The following is a 14,178-nucleotide window of genomic DNA, read 5'->3' on the forward strand; positions in this document are numbered from 1 at the left end:
TCCTAGGATAAATCCCATCTGTCCCAGGGGACTTATCTATTTTCACACTTTCCAAAATTGCTAACACCTGCTCCTTGTGAACCTCCAATCCCATCTAGCCTAGTAGTCGGAATCTCAGTAATCTCCTCGACAACATTTTCTTTCTCTACTGTAAATACTGACGAAAAATATTCATTTAATGCTTCCCCTATCTCCTCTGATTCCACACACAACTTCCCACTACTATCCTTGATTGGCCCTAATCTAACTCTAGTCATTCTTTTATTCCTGATATACCTATAGAAAGCCTTAGGGTTTTCCTTGATCCTATCCGCCAATGACTTCTCGTGTCCTCTCCTTGCTCTTCTTAGCTCTCCCTTTAGATCCTTCCTGGCTAGCTTGTAACTCTCAAGCGCCCTAACTGAGCCTTCACGTCTTATCCTAACATAAGCCGCCGCCTTCCTCTTGACAAGCGCTTCAACTTCTTTAGTAAACCACGGCTCCCTCGCTCGACAACTTCCTCCCTGCCTCACAGGTACATACTTATCAAGGACAAGCAGTAGCTGCTCCTTGAATAAGCTCCACATTTCTATTGTGCCCATCCCCTGCAGTTTCCTTCCCCATCCTACGCATCCTAAATCTTGCCTAATCGCATCATCATTTCCTTTCCCCCAGCTATAATTCTTGCCCTGCGGTATATACCTGTCCCTGCCCATCGCTAAGGTAAACCTAACCGAATTGTGATCACTATCACCAAAGTGCTCACCTACATCTAAATCTAACACCTGGCCAAGTTCATTACCCAGTACCAAATCCAATGTGGCATCGCCCCTGGTTGGCCTGTCTACATACTGTGTCAGAAAACCCTCCTGCACACACTGGACAAAAACTGACCCATCTAAAGTACTCGAACTATAGTATTTCCAGTCAATATTTGGAAAGTTAAAGTCCCCCATAACAACTACCCTGTTACTCTCGCTCCTGTCGAGAATCATCTTCGCTATCCTTTCCTCTACATCTCTGGAACTATTCGGAGGTCTATAGAAAACTCCCAACAGGGTGACCTCTCCTCTCCTGTTTCTAACCTCGGCCCATACTACCTCAGTAGACAAGTCCTCAAACGTCCTTTCTGCCGCCGTAATACTTTCCTTGATTAACAATGCCACACCCCCCCCCCCCCCCTCTTTTACCCTCTTCTCTGTTCTTACTGAAACATCTAAATCCCGGAACCTGCAACATCCATTCCTGCCCCTGCTCTACCCATGTCTCTGAAATGGCCACAACATCGGGATCCCAGGTACCAACCCATGCTGCAAGCTCACCCACCTTATTCCGGATGCTCCTGGCGTTGAAGTAGACACACTTTAAACCAAGTTCTTGCTTGCCAGTGCCCTCTTGCGTCCCTGTAACCTTATCCCCTACCTCATTACTCTCAACAGCCTGTACACTGGAGCTACGATTTAGGTTCCCATTCCCCTGCTGAATTAGTTTAAACCCCCCCAAAGAGCACTAGCAAATCTCCCCCCCAGGATATTGGTACCCCTCCGGTTCAGGTGAAGACCATCCTGTTTGTAGAGGTCCCACCTACCCCAGAAAGAGCCCCAATTATCCAGGAAACCAAAACCCTCCCTCCTACACCATCCCTGCAGCCACGTGTTCAACTCCTCTCTCTCCCTATTCCTCGCTTCGCTATCACGTGGCACGGGCAACAACCCAGAGATAACAACTCTGTTTGTTCTCGCTCTAAGCTTCCAACCTAGCTCCCTGAATTTCTGCCTTAAATCCCCATCTCTCTTCCTACCTATGTCGTTGGTGCCTATGTGGACCATGACTTGGGGGTGCTACCCCTCCCCCTTAAGGATCTCAAAAACACCATCAGAGACATCACGTACCCTGGCACCTGGGAGGCAACACACCAACAGTGAGTCTCTCTCGTTCCCACAGAACCTCCTATCTGTTCCCCTAACTATGGAGTCCCCAATGACTAATGCTCTGCTCCTCTTCCCCCTCCCCTTCTGAGCAACAGGGACAGACTCTGTGCCAGAGACCTGCACCCCATTGCTTACCCCTGGTAAGTCGTCCCCCTCAACAGTATCCAAAACGGTATACCTGTTGAGGGAAACGGCCACAGGGGATCCCTGCACTGCCTGCTGGTTCCCTTTCCTTCCCCTGACGGTAACCCATCTACCTACTTCTTTTACCTGAGGTGTAACTGCCTCCCTATAACTCCTGTCAATAATCCCCTCCGCCTCCCGAATGATCCGAAGTTCATCCAGCTCCAGTTCCCTAACGAGGTCTGCGAGGAGCTGGAGTTGGGTGCACTTCCTGCAGATGCAGTCAGCAGGGACACTCTTGGCGACCCCTACCTCCCACATTCTGCAGGAGGAACATACAACTGCCTTTACCTCCATTCCCACTATTCTAGATTCCCAACAAATCTACTGAAAAATCAAACGGAAAAAAAAAAGTCAAAACTTGTTCGCTTAGCAATCCGACGGACTGAATTTTTTAAATAAAAAGCTTACCTTATCAACACACCAGAGTCCTTTTTATTTTTGGTTAGAGGAGGAGGGTGGGTGGGAGACACTACATGTGTAGTGTCTCGGGTACTGCCACTGCCCAAATAAATAGTTTTCCCTTACCCAGCAGTCCCCTGGTCCTCCGAAACAAAAGGGGATTAACTTGTAACTGACACTGAAATTGACCGCTCAGCTGTAAGTTCGCTCCGCACCTGGTTCTGTCAAAGCTGCTCCTCGCAAAAAGAAAAAGATTTTAAACTGCCCAAATAAATAGTTTTCCCTTACCCAGCAGTCCCCTGGTCCTCCGAAACAAAAGGGGATTAACTTGTAACTTACACTGAAATTGACCGCTCAGCTGTAAGTTTGCTCCGCACCTGGTTCTGTCAAAGCTGCTCCTCGCAAAAAGAAATGAATGAAAAATGAAAAAATGAAAAATCATTTTTCTCACTCATTCAATTCCAAACAATTTAGAAAATTGATTCCTGTAATGGGTTATAAATTCAAAGTACCAAAATCTGTCATTCCCTGTCCTGTGCCAAGGAATACACAGGTTCAACTAGTTCACAACCAAAACATGACTAGGTTCTCTCAAAATATACATGTGTAAAAATAGAACAGGTAACCGACTCATGCTTTCAATATTAAAGCCAGACAACAAACAGTTAACGACTCAGTTCTACAGAACACAAGCTGCACATCCCAAGGACATTTATTTCATTCATGGAAGCTTCCAACATTCACACATTTGAATCAAAAGACACAGTAACTTGTTTTTACTCACTTGAAATTTCACTAAAATACAGTCTTTTTATGTCACTCTGCCATAAACTTGGTCATTGAGCCCTCTGGCCCCTATCTGTTCGATTTAATTATTAATGGTGCTACAGGTAAGGCCAGGGTGGGGGCTGAAGGCTTGTTTGGGGGTTCAGGGGATGATCATCCCAAGGACTCTAACCATCATCATGGTACTTACTGGCCTTATCTGCCAAGTCGTCGTCATCCTCCCTATTTGCCAACGCACATATTATACTGCTTTGCGCTGAGAGTTCAGACTGTAGTTTACTTATCTCCTGCTGACATTTGGTACAACTCTTGACTGGTACACCCACTCCTTCTGTGACTGGTGCAGAACCGTCTTTGCGGTCTGTAAGTCAGAGCATTTCTGTTCTGCTCCTGGGAGCTGTTCCTTCGCGCTCTCCGCTTCCCCCTCAGCCTTCTTGCAACTGTATTCAGCCTTTCCGGCCTGAGACTGGAATTGGCTTAAATGCACCACCTGTGCTGCACTAACGGTTTCTGCCTTCAGGGCCCTATCGCACCATTTATCAGTGGTTTTCACTAACTTAGGTGCCCATTTGGCTTGGTGGGTATGTGCATCCTCCCAATGCTGTACCCCAATGGACCCCTGGCCCGTGTACTGCTTAACTGCAAACTCTATCCATGAGGGCCACTTGCCCTTCAAATATTTCTGGAATTCCAAATCCCACTCTGGCCTGGCTAGGGCCATAATTACTCAACCATTCACCAATCCCATCCATCAAACTCTTAACTTGGTTTGTAAATTAGTTAGAACTCTGAGACTATTCAAAAGAACTTGAAATAGCACTACAATCGAGCCCACCCAGGGACAGCAATTATGTTGTGCCTAACCTGCACTTCTAAAGAATTCACAAAAGCGGACTGGTGAAAGGTATATCAATGTTTTATTCACACATTAATCAGCAACTACAAGCTCTCACTACTTGCACAGTCTACTTCCCATCAAGACACAAGGTGTCTTCTGCTCTTCCGTTCTCTGAGCCCTTGATTCAGGGTACCTTCTCAAGTGTTCTTCCCTGGGGTTCTTATGCTGTCCCCAGTTTCAGTCAGGGATTAAATCTTGTTTCCACGACCCTCCCCTCTTACTTACTCAAGAGTCTGGTATAATGACATAATTCCTTATTTGGTTCAGTGAGAGCCTGGTCAGCATTTTCATTTCTCATACTCTCCCATTGTCTATTGTGGGTCTAATCATATCTCATGTCCATAGCAACTGCTTTATCTGGTTTGTGCAAGGACACTGGTAGCATCTTCCTTTTTTTTTTGTATACTGTCTACAATTCCTTGGCCATCTGTGTGCTGTGGTCCCTTTTTCTACCCAGCCCCCATTATGTTTCAACAGACTGTTGTGTGACCAGGCCTTTGTTTCAACTAAGTTCTTGTGTTTTTACTGGGTCTTCAATATTCTCCCTGCATACCTTGACCTTCAATCTGTGTCTCCTAGTCCTCGTACCATTGGTTAATGGAATAGTTTTTCTTTGTCTAACTAAGCCTGTTATAATCTTGTACATTTCTATTAAATCTGCCCTCAACCTCCTTTTTGGTCTGAGGAGAACAAACCCAGTTTTTTAAACCTAACCTTGTAACTAAAATCTCCCATCCCTGGAATCATTTTGATAAATCTCCTCTGTGCCCTCAAGGACCCTCGCATCTAAAAGTGTGGTGACAAGAACTGGATGTAATACTCCAGTTGAGATCTAACCAGAGCTTTATAAATGTTTAGCATAACTTTCCTGCTTTAGCACTTAATACCTCTGTTTATGAAGCTCAAGATCACAAATGCTTTACCAATGACTCTCTATGTCCTGCCACCTTCACAGATCAATGCACATGCACCCTCAGGTCCCTCTGTTCCTGCACACTCTTTCAAACTGTGCCATTACTTATATATGTCCTCTCCCTAAATGCATCAACTCACTTGATGGTATTAAATTCCATCTGCCATCATTCTGCTAGCCTATCTGTCCCGTTGTAGTCGATGGGACAGCTGTCTCAATTTTGGCACAAGTCTCCAGATCTTAATGAGAAAGACCTTGCAGTTTCGATGTCGTTTTCAGCCTAGGTCAGTGCAGGATGGTCCATCTAATTTTATTCTTCAACTTGTCTGTAGCGGTTTGATACAACTGTGTGGCTTACTTGGCCATTTCAGAAAGGTCAACCACATTGTTGTGGGTCTGAAGCTACATGTCAACCAGACCAGGTAAGGATGGCAGATTTCCTTCCCTAGGCCATGCAGCTGGCATAAGAAATGTACTGTCAGCATTCATACCATCTTGGGGGAGGCTTAACCTGCATCTCTGTAGGATCTGAAGGCAGCTAGTTGCAGCCTGGGTGTGGAAGCACACCAGTGCCTGACCACCCTCTCTAAGTGGGAGGCTCAGCACCATGGCAGAGACCAAGCAAGCCCTTTTGTCACAGAAGAAGTTGACGAGCTTCCTGTGTAACCTAACAACAAACTCTGAGGGATCCCAGATCAACCAATACCACAGAATTGGTTTCTGACCAGTGCCAGACCCCTCTAGGACAGCACTCTGTGCAGTTCTATCCAATATCCGAGGTGATTGGTGACTTTGATTTTCCAAAATTGTGCATCTCTCTAATAAATAATGACCCTCCAGGGGAATGAAATCAGGGAGCCACAACTAGTGGAATTCACTGGCAGGGCTAATGTAGACTCTGAGATAGAGAAGGCGGGAGGTGCTCCAGGTAAAAGGAAACTACCAGAACATGGGAAAATACAAGTGGGAAATATAAACCATAGAAAAATACGGCACAGAAGGAGGCCATTCAGCTCAGCTCATGTCTGACGGCTTTAAAAAAAAAAAAACTAGCTGCCAAATCTAATCCCACCTTCCAGCACCTGGTCCACAGCCTTGCAGGTTACAGCACTTCAGATGCAGGTCCAGGTACGTTTTTAAATGAGTTGAGGGTTTCTGCCTCCACCACCAAACCAGCAGTGAATTTTAGACACACTCTACCCTCTGGGTGAAGAAGTTTTTCCTCATGTCCCTTCTAATCCTTCTACCAATCACCTTAAATCTGTGTGGCCTGGTCATTGGCCTCTCCGCTATGGGAAACAGGTCCTTCCTGTCTACTCTATCGAGGCCCTTCGTAATTTTGTACACCTCAATTAAGTCACCCCTCAGCCTTCCCTGTTGTAAGGAAAACAACCCCAGCCTTTCCTATCTTTCCTCATAGCTGCAACTTTCAAGCCCTGACAACATTCTCGTAAACCTCCTCCTGTGCTCTCTCCAGAGCAATTATGTCCTTTCTGTAATGTGACCAGAACTCTCCAATATTCCAGCTGTGGCCTAACCAGCATTTTATACAGTTCCAGCATTATATCTGTGCTCTTGTATTCTATACCTCGGACAATAAAGGAAAGCATTCCATATGCCTTCTTCACCGCTTTATCTATCTACCCGTCCTGCCACCTTCAAGGACCTATGGACATGCACTCCAAGGTGTCTCATTTCTTCCATCACACTCAATATCCTCCCGCTTATTGAGTATTCCCTTGCTTTGTTTGCCCTCCCCAAATGCATTGTCAAAGCTGTTATTGATTCCTTAACTAATAATGCTACACCCCCTCCTTTTTTATTCCCCTCTCTATCCTGCCTGAAAACACTATCCAGGGATGTTGAGCAGCCATTCTTGCCCTTTTTAAGCCAAGTTTCTGTTTCAGCAATGATATGTTGCCACGTGTCTATCTGTGCCCTCAGCTCATTGGCTTTAATATACTCCTTGCATTTAAATAAATATCTTTCAACACTGCCAAATTCTTGTGCTGCACACTCTTTTTAACCTTTTGCTTCTTCTGTCTTTGAGTCACTCGCTAATTTTCTGCTTCAATTCCCTGCCCTGAAATTGTCCTATCTGAAACTGCCCTCAGGTTCCCATTCTCCTGCCAAATAAGTTTTAAACCATCCCCAACAGCACTAGCAAACCTTCCTGCAAGGATATTCGTCCCACTCCTGTTGAGGTGTAGACCATCCAGCTTGTAGAGGTCTCACCTTCCCCAGAGCTGGTCCCGATGTCCCAGAAATCTGAAGCCCTCCCTCCTGCACCATCTCTCCAGCCATGCATTCATCTGGTGTATTCTCCTCCCTATTTCTGTACTCATTAACACATAGCCTTGGGAGTAATCTGGGGATAACTACCTTTTGAGGTCCTGCTTGCTAATCTCTTTCCTAACTTCCTAAACTCAGCCTGCAGGACTTCATCTGTCTTTCTTGGTATCAATGTGGATCACGACCTCTGGCTGTGCATCCTCATCCTCCAGAATGCTCTGTATCTGCTCGGTGATATCCATGATCCTTGCACGAGGGAGGCAAAATACCATCCTGGAATCTCGTCCGTGACCACAAATGCCTGTCTGTTCCCCTAACTATAGAATCCCCTATCGCTATCGCACTCCTGTCTTTTGTCCTCCTTCCCTGCACAGCTGATCCACCCATGATGCTCTGGTCATGACTCTTGCACTCTCCAGAGGAACCCCCTCTCCCATCGGTGCTCAGAACTGAAGGGATGCCCTCCGAGGACTCCTGCACTACCTGCATTGTCCTTGTCTGTCTGGCAGCCGCCCAGTCCCTCTCTGCTTGCGCTTTCTTAAGCTCCGGGCTGACTACCTCCTGAAACATGTTCTCCAATAGTCTCTGCCTCATGGATGTGCCACAGTGACTCCAACTGCTTTGAGTTCCAAAACCCGGAGCTCAAGCTTCTGCAGCCAGTGACACGTCCTGCAGATGTTTGTCAAGGACATGTGTCCACAACTTCCCACATACCACAGGAGGCACATTCCACTCGGCTGAGCTGCCTTGCCATACATCAACTTTACAAATGAATTATTGTTAGTGTAATAAGTGTAATAGGTGAGTAACTGATATGTTCTACATATCAGCTTCTTCCCTTGTAAAGTGGAGGCTGAAAAGGCAGGAAAGAAAAGAGACCAAAGAGCACCTCCTTCCCCTTGTTACTGAAGTCCCTCACACTCTGTCCATACAGTATTTTCTAATCAGTAATTCCTAATAAATTACACCAACTAGGTACCTTCCCACTTATAAGGTAGCTATTTGAGGATTTAAAAACTTATTTTCTCATTTTTCAGCTATTTACAGGCACTAACAGTTGTTACTCACCAACCAATCGGCTTATGGATTTCCCATAAAGGTGGTCGATTCTGGACCTTCCTCCTCCAGACCTCAGTGACTGTTCTGGAGTTCAGATTGAATTGGAGGTGAGGTGGCTCATGTTGAGCCCTCTTTGCCACTCCAGGAGCCATGAGACCTCTTGTCCTGGAACGGTGTGGGTTTCCTGCAGGAAGCACAGTGCATGCTTCCCCTCTGCAAGGAGTGAGAAATCTGTGGTGTGCCTCTCTGCTGCTGTTGATGTTGAGGCTGGCTACTGTTGTCTTCATGGCAGGAGCATTGCACAACCACCACCTACAACCAATTTTGGGGAGGGAGGAGAGTCACTCACGATCCTCCCATCCCTCAGCACCCCAGTGTAGAACGTCTTGAGCCATGCAACTAGAGTTGGCTCACATCCTTGCTCGTGCCAGCGATCTTTACAGCAGAGCGGCCGGACCTGACTAGCAGTGGCAGCTCCGACTGTCAGTTGAGGCCCAACTGGTCCATGGGTCACGGTGACCCAAGCTATTGGCCAGGAATTCCCAGAGTTCCACAAGGAAAATGAGGGGAGTGTCTGGCAGGGGGCACAAGGGTGTCCACCTCGCTGGCGATGGACTCTGATCTTTCCTCCGCCCAGCTACAGATTCATTAAACATCCAGATCTTGTAAAACTTGGTCTCGCTCTCCCTCCTTCAACGTAGAAACTATTTCATCCTGTTCTTGTAAATGGTGCCTTTTCCCCCTCACTCCTCCAATATGGAAATTCAACAAGAAATCCAGCATTTTGCTCCCTTTGGTCTTTCTCGCTCCAATTTTGCAATCCTTGAACAATTCTCAGACCTTTGCATCCATTAACGAGCACACTGACTCGCAGCTAATTTATTTATTTTGTACCTGTCCACTGTTACAAAGCCTTGTTTATTAGGGACAGGCAATAAATACTGGCCTTACCACCATGTGAAGAGATCATCTATACACTTTCCATCTATGGTTTGCCTCAATGCCCAAAGTTCCTTAACATTTGTGTCCGTTCTCCTGAAGCTACATTTCATGAAGTTTATAAACTTGGGCAAACCTTTTTCCTTTGATGTCTTCAATTTTGCCTTGATATCTTCAACAATCAACAGTGGGCTGAATTTTAAGCAGACCCAGGGGACTGGAACGGAGGTGTGGGGGGAATATTAAAGCCATACTTCGGGAAAGGCCAGCAATTGTGGGCCTGATTCATCCAGGCTTCGGAGACGCCATTGAAGCAGAGTGGGAGGAAGGGCCAGGCACCTGCAGCAGCCTCCAGATGGTGGAGAAGGGCGCAGAGGTTAAAGAGGGGGCTTGCCACATGAAGGAGGTACCCTCTGGGACGTGCTAGAGGTAGAGGCCCCATGCAACATGCTTCATGCCAATTCCACAATGGAATATGGGAAAAACCCCAGCATAGAGACCCCTCCACTGGAGACCCACGTCGTCTCGGGACAGCAGGATGGGGTGCCAATCAAGCCAGCTGCTTTGTCCTGGATGGTGTTGAGCTTCTTGAGTATTGTTGGAGCTACACCCATCCAAGCAATGGAGAGTATTCCATCACACTCCTGACTTGTGTCTTGTAGATGGTGGACAGGCTTTGGTGAATCAGGAGATGAGTTATTCACTGCAGAATTCCCAGCCTCTGATCTGCTCTTGTAGGCACAGTATTTATGTTCTGGTCAATGGTAGTGGGGATGTTGTTGGGGGGGATTCAGCCATGGTAATGCCATTGAATGTCAAGCGGAGATGGTTAGATTCTTTCTTGCTAGAGCCGGTTAATGCCTAGCACTTGTGTGGTGCGAAAGTTACCTGCTGCTAGTCAGCCCAAGCCTGAATGTTGTCCAGGTCTTGCTGCATATAGAGTCAAACTATTATTATTGGCTAGGGGTGAACTCTACAGTTCTTTTGAATACGTCAACCTAAAGGTAGTTGGGGGTCTTTGGTTTACCATCTCACTCGGAAGACGGCAGCCTTGACAGTGCTGCATTGTATTGGAGTGTCAGTCTAAATTTAACACTCCAGTCTCGAGTGGGACTTGAACTGACTCGGAGGTGAGAGTGATTCCAATGAACCAAGACTGACACTTGGGTGATTAACTCTTCTCTTGATAGACAAGCAACACCTGAAGCACTGTGGGTGATGTAGACAGAATTGATCCGAGAGCAGACAAATTGAGAATGATTGGCCTCAGTCCATTCACTGTGAGCTCTCTGACATTGTGAGCTCCCTAGTTACCCTGAGAAAGTATTGGTGAGTCTTCAACCACTCCAGTCCTGTGCAGCATTTTTATACATCCGAGTGACCTTGGATGCTTCAGTTAAGAGGGAACCAAACTGGTTTGGGATAGGAGTCACATAGGACAAACTGCTAAGGATGGCAGGGTTCCTTCGCTAAAGGGTTTGAGTTGATTATTTACAGCAATCTGACAGCTTCAGGGTCACTTATTTCCAGATCTTTACATTGAGTTTAAATGTTCAAACTGCTCTGGTGGGATTTTAACTCATTTTGTGCATCTATTGCTATCTCTAGTTGCCATTGAGAAGGTGGTGGTGAACCGTTGCAATCCATATGGTTTAGATACACCCTCAGCGTTGTTAGGAAGGGAGTTCCAGGTTTTTGACAAAGCAACAGTAAAGCAATGGTGATCTATTTTCAAGTCAGGATGGAGTGTAACTTGGAGGGAAATTTGCAGGTGGTCCTCCCATGGTCCTTGTCTAGGTGGTACAAGTCGTGGGTTTGGAAGGTGCTATCTAAGGAGCCACCAAAGATGGTCATGTCTTCAGCCATCTAGGACCTTCCAGAAATTCTGCCATAAACCATCTGCCACCTTCTCCTTTGTGAGACCCTTCACGTTGATCAAGCTTTTGCCCACCCTCTCCTAATATCTCCTTTCTTGGTTCGATGTATGTTTTTCCTTGCACCTCTCTGGAGACCCTTGATTTTCTACATTCAAGGCAGTGTTTAGATACAAGTTGTTAGTAACTCAATAACGCAACACAACTTGATGACTGCACATAGGTGGCAGCAACATAAACTAGTTGAATTCTGGCTCATCCTCATATCAAGATGTCACTAACCCTTTCAATGACAACATCCCCCAAGAACTCTAATCCCTGCTCTGCAATTGTTTCACTTCCATCTCACTATAAATTTCAAGAAAAACACTTTTAAAAATGGCACAGGGATATTAGTTGCTCTGTTCCTGTAATAGAATATAGATTATAAATTTAAACAGTGATGAAACATTACTTAGCCTCATACACTTGCCCAGCTTTCTTCTATATTCTCCAATTTAACTTGTATATTTGTCTCTGATTTGTTTTGTGTGTCTGTTACTCTCCACTTAGGTACAGATTTAAAACAATGTGATCCTAATTGATTGCCCAGCTGAAAGTTAATGAGCTGATTGGTAGCTTTATAAAAGAGCTGTAGTTTGGGGGATGGTTTTTTAGTTGGAGGAACAGATTGGGTTACTGTGTGGATAGTGTGTTCTCTGAACTGAGAATCAAGAAGGACTATTACAGGGAAGGGGATTGATAACAGATACAAGTCTAGATTGTTATTGGGAAACTTTGCTCACCTTGGGTTTGGTATCAAAGATCCTTCAGGCCTCTTTCTCAGTCTGTTAAACCAGTTGAAGGTGTTGGAGCAGATTGCTCCTGGCCTACAGCTGGAGTTCAGTTGATGAGCCAATTGACATTTTCTTTCTTGACCTTTAAAATTTCTTTGCCTTGTGAATTCTACAAATCCCCCAATTTCCAGATGAAAAATCAGTCGGCATTTTGAGAAGGAAAGGAATTGCTACATGTTTGAACTGCTAGAAGAAGCAATGATTGGTGGAAGGACTGTCAACTTTGGGAGAAATGACCGTTGACACTGATTTATCCTTTACTGTCAATTGTGATGCTTCACAATTGACCCACAATCAGTTGTAGGATCTAAACTGATATATGGCTTCTGCACAATTTGAGATACTGGTGATGGGGGGGAATTTAAGAGCAGTCTTCAAAGTATCCAGTAAGAAATGATCAAGGCTTTTAATTTGTTGTAAATGAGGGTTAAACCTCACCTGAGCTGCAGTTACTGGGACAGGAGCTGGATTGTTGGATAGCTCCGACTCACTCCATAATATCTCACTCCTGCAAAGATTTCAGCCAAATTAGTTCAATTGGTCACATTCATCTCATTGAATTTAAACCTCATTCCAGAATTTCAGCAGATAATGCACAGACTCCTGTACTAAGGGAATGTTACCTTTCTGCCCTATGGTGAGACACTAAACGGAGGGCTTGCCTGTCTCTAAAGGGGATCTAAAAGATCCAACAACCCTATCTAAAGGACAGGGAGATTGCATGGTGTTCTCCTGAACTACTGCCCTCCTTAAACAAAGTTACATCAATTGGTTATTCATTTCATTTGTAGATAGCGACTTGAAGATGAAAATCAGCTACCCAATTAACCCACAACAGTAACTGCACAATTATTCATGTTGTACACAATACCACAAGTAGTTGTGATGAGTAGAACGATGCATTTGAAGTGAAACTTGATGAAGAGATGAGGGAGAAAGGAATAGAAGGATAGATCAATAAGGTTACCTGAAGAGAGTTGGGAGAAGGCTTATGTGGAGCATATACACTGATATAGCAAAGACAATTTCCCTAATTCATCAACACAAATCAAGCTGTCTACCTTCTCTCCCTGTGCTCAGCACTTTCTGCAGCCCAGAATGCATCTCTCTCCTGTTGACCACATGACAAGGTGACATTTTCTTCCATTTTGTAAGGATTCTGATTAAGATTCCTGGATGAGTCACATAACAACTAGAATCCAGTTTCATGGTCACGTCTGGTTACTGAGACTGAAATTACCATTGAGACAGCCTGACGACCTGATTCAATGCTAACCTATTTTCTCAAACTTATGGATTATGTGACACCACCTGAATGAATTTTGAAGTAAATATATGAATTTAGTAACCAGACTGTTACAGTGGCGTGTCACTCCAAGGCAGGCACGTTGGTTCTGCTTGGATCTGGCATGTTGTAGAAATTGTGATTTACCAATGTGGAATTTGAGAATTCTGCAAATGGAACATTTTTCCATTTCAGCAGTTGTGTCAAGCACTCCCAAGTTAGTCAAAACATAGGTTAGCTGCTAAATAAAGCTCTCTAATCTGTAGCAACTTTAGAAGAATTCTGTCTATATTGAGCATTCCCCTCACCAGCTGTCTAGTGTTCAATCAGACTGCAGAGTGTAGGCTCACTTAAAAACTGAGCTGAGACTGATCAAACCCATTTCATTCAAGGACATTGCAGGAGACTTCTATTGTGACTGTCCAGGTTGATTGCCCCACTGCATATACCAGTTTGATTTTATAATATGGGGAAATATAAATTTCCGTTTCATCCTTGTGGATGGATTTGAAGTGAGACTCATGAGTCTATAGTAGCCTGTGTCTAATTGTCCCCTCTTGAATATGGACACCATGTTAGCTTGTATCCCAATCTACTGGTATCTCCTGTGTCTGCTGGCGTCTGCATAGTTGTCGATGCCTTTCAAATCTCCCTAGTGTCTCAGCGCTCCATTGAATACCATCTTTAATGGTGGGGATTTCATAACCTTTGTTTATCTAAAATTTCCATCTTGTTTTTTTTCTTTGTTTTTGTAGGATGTGGGCATCACTGGCAAGGCCAGCATTTATTGCCCATCCCTAA

The sequence above is a fragment of the Heterodontus francisci genome, chromosome 33 (assembly GCF_036365525.1).
Source record: "Heterodontus francisci isolate sHetFra1 chromosome 33, sHetFra1.hap1, whole genome shotgun sequence".
NCBI lineage: Eukaryota > Metazoa > Chordata > Chondrichthyes > Heterodontiformes > Heterodontidae > Heterodontus > Heterodontus francisci.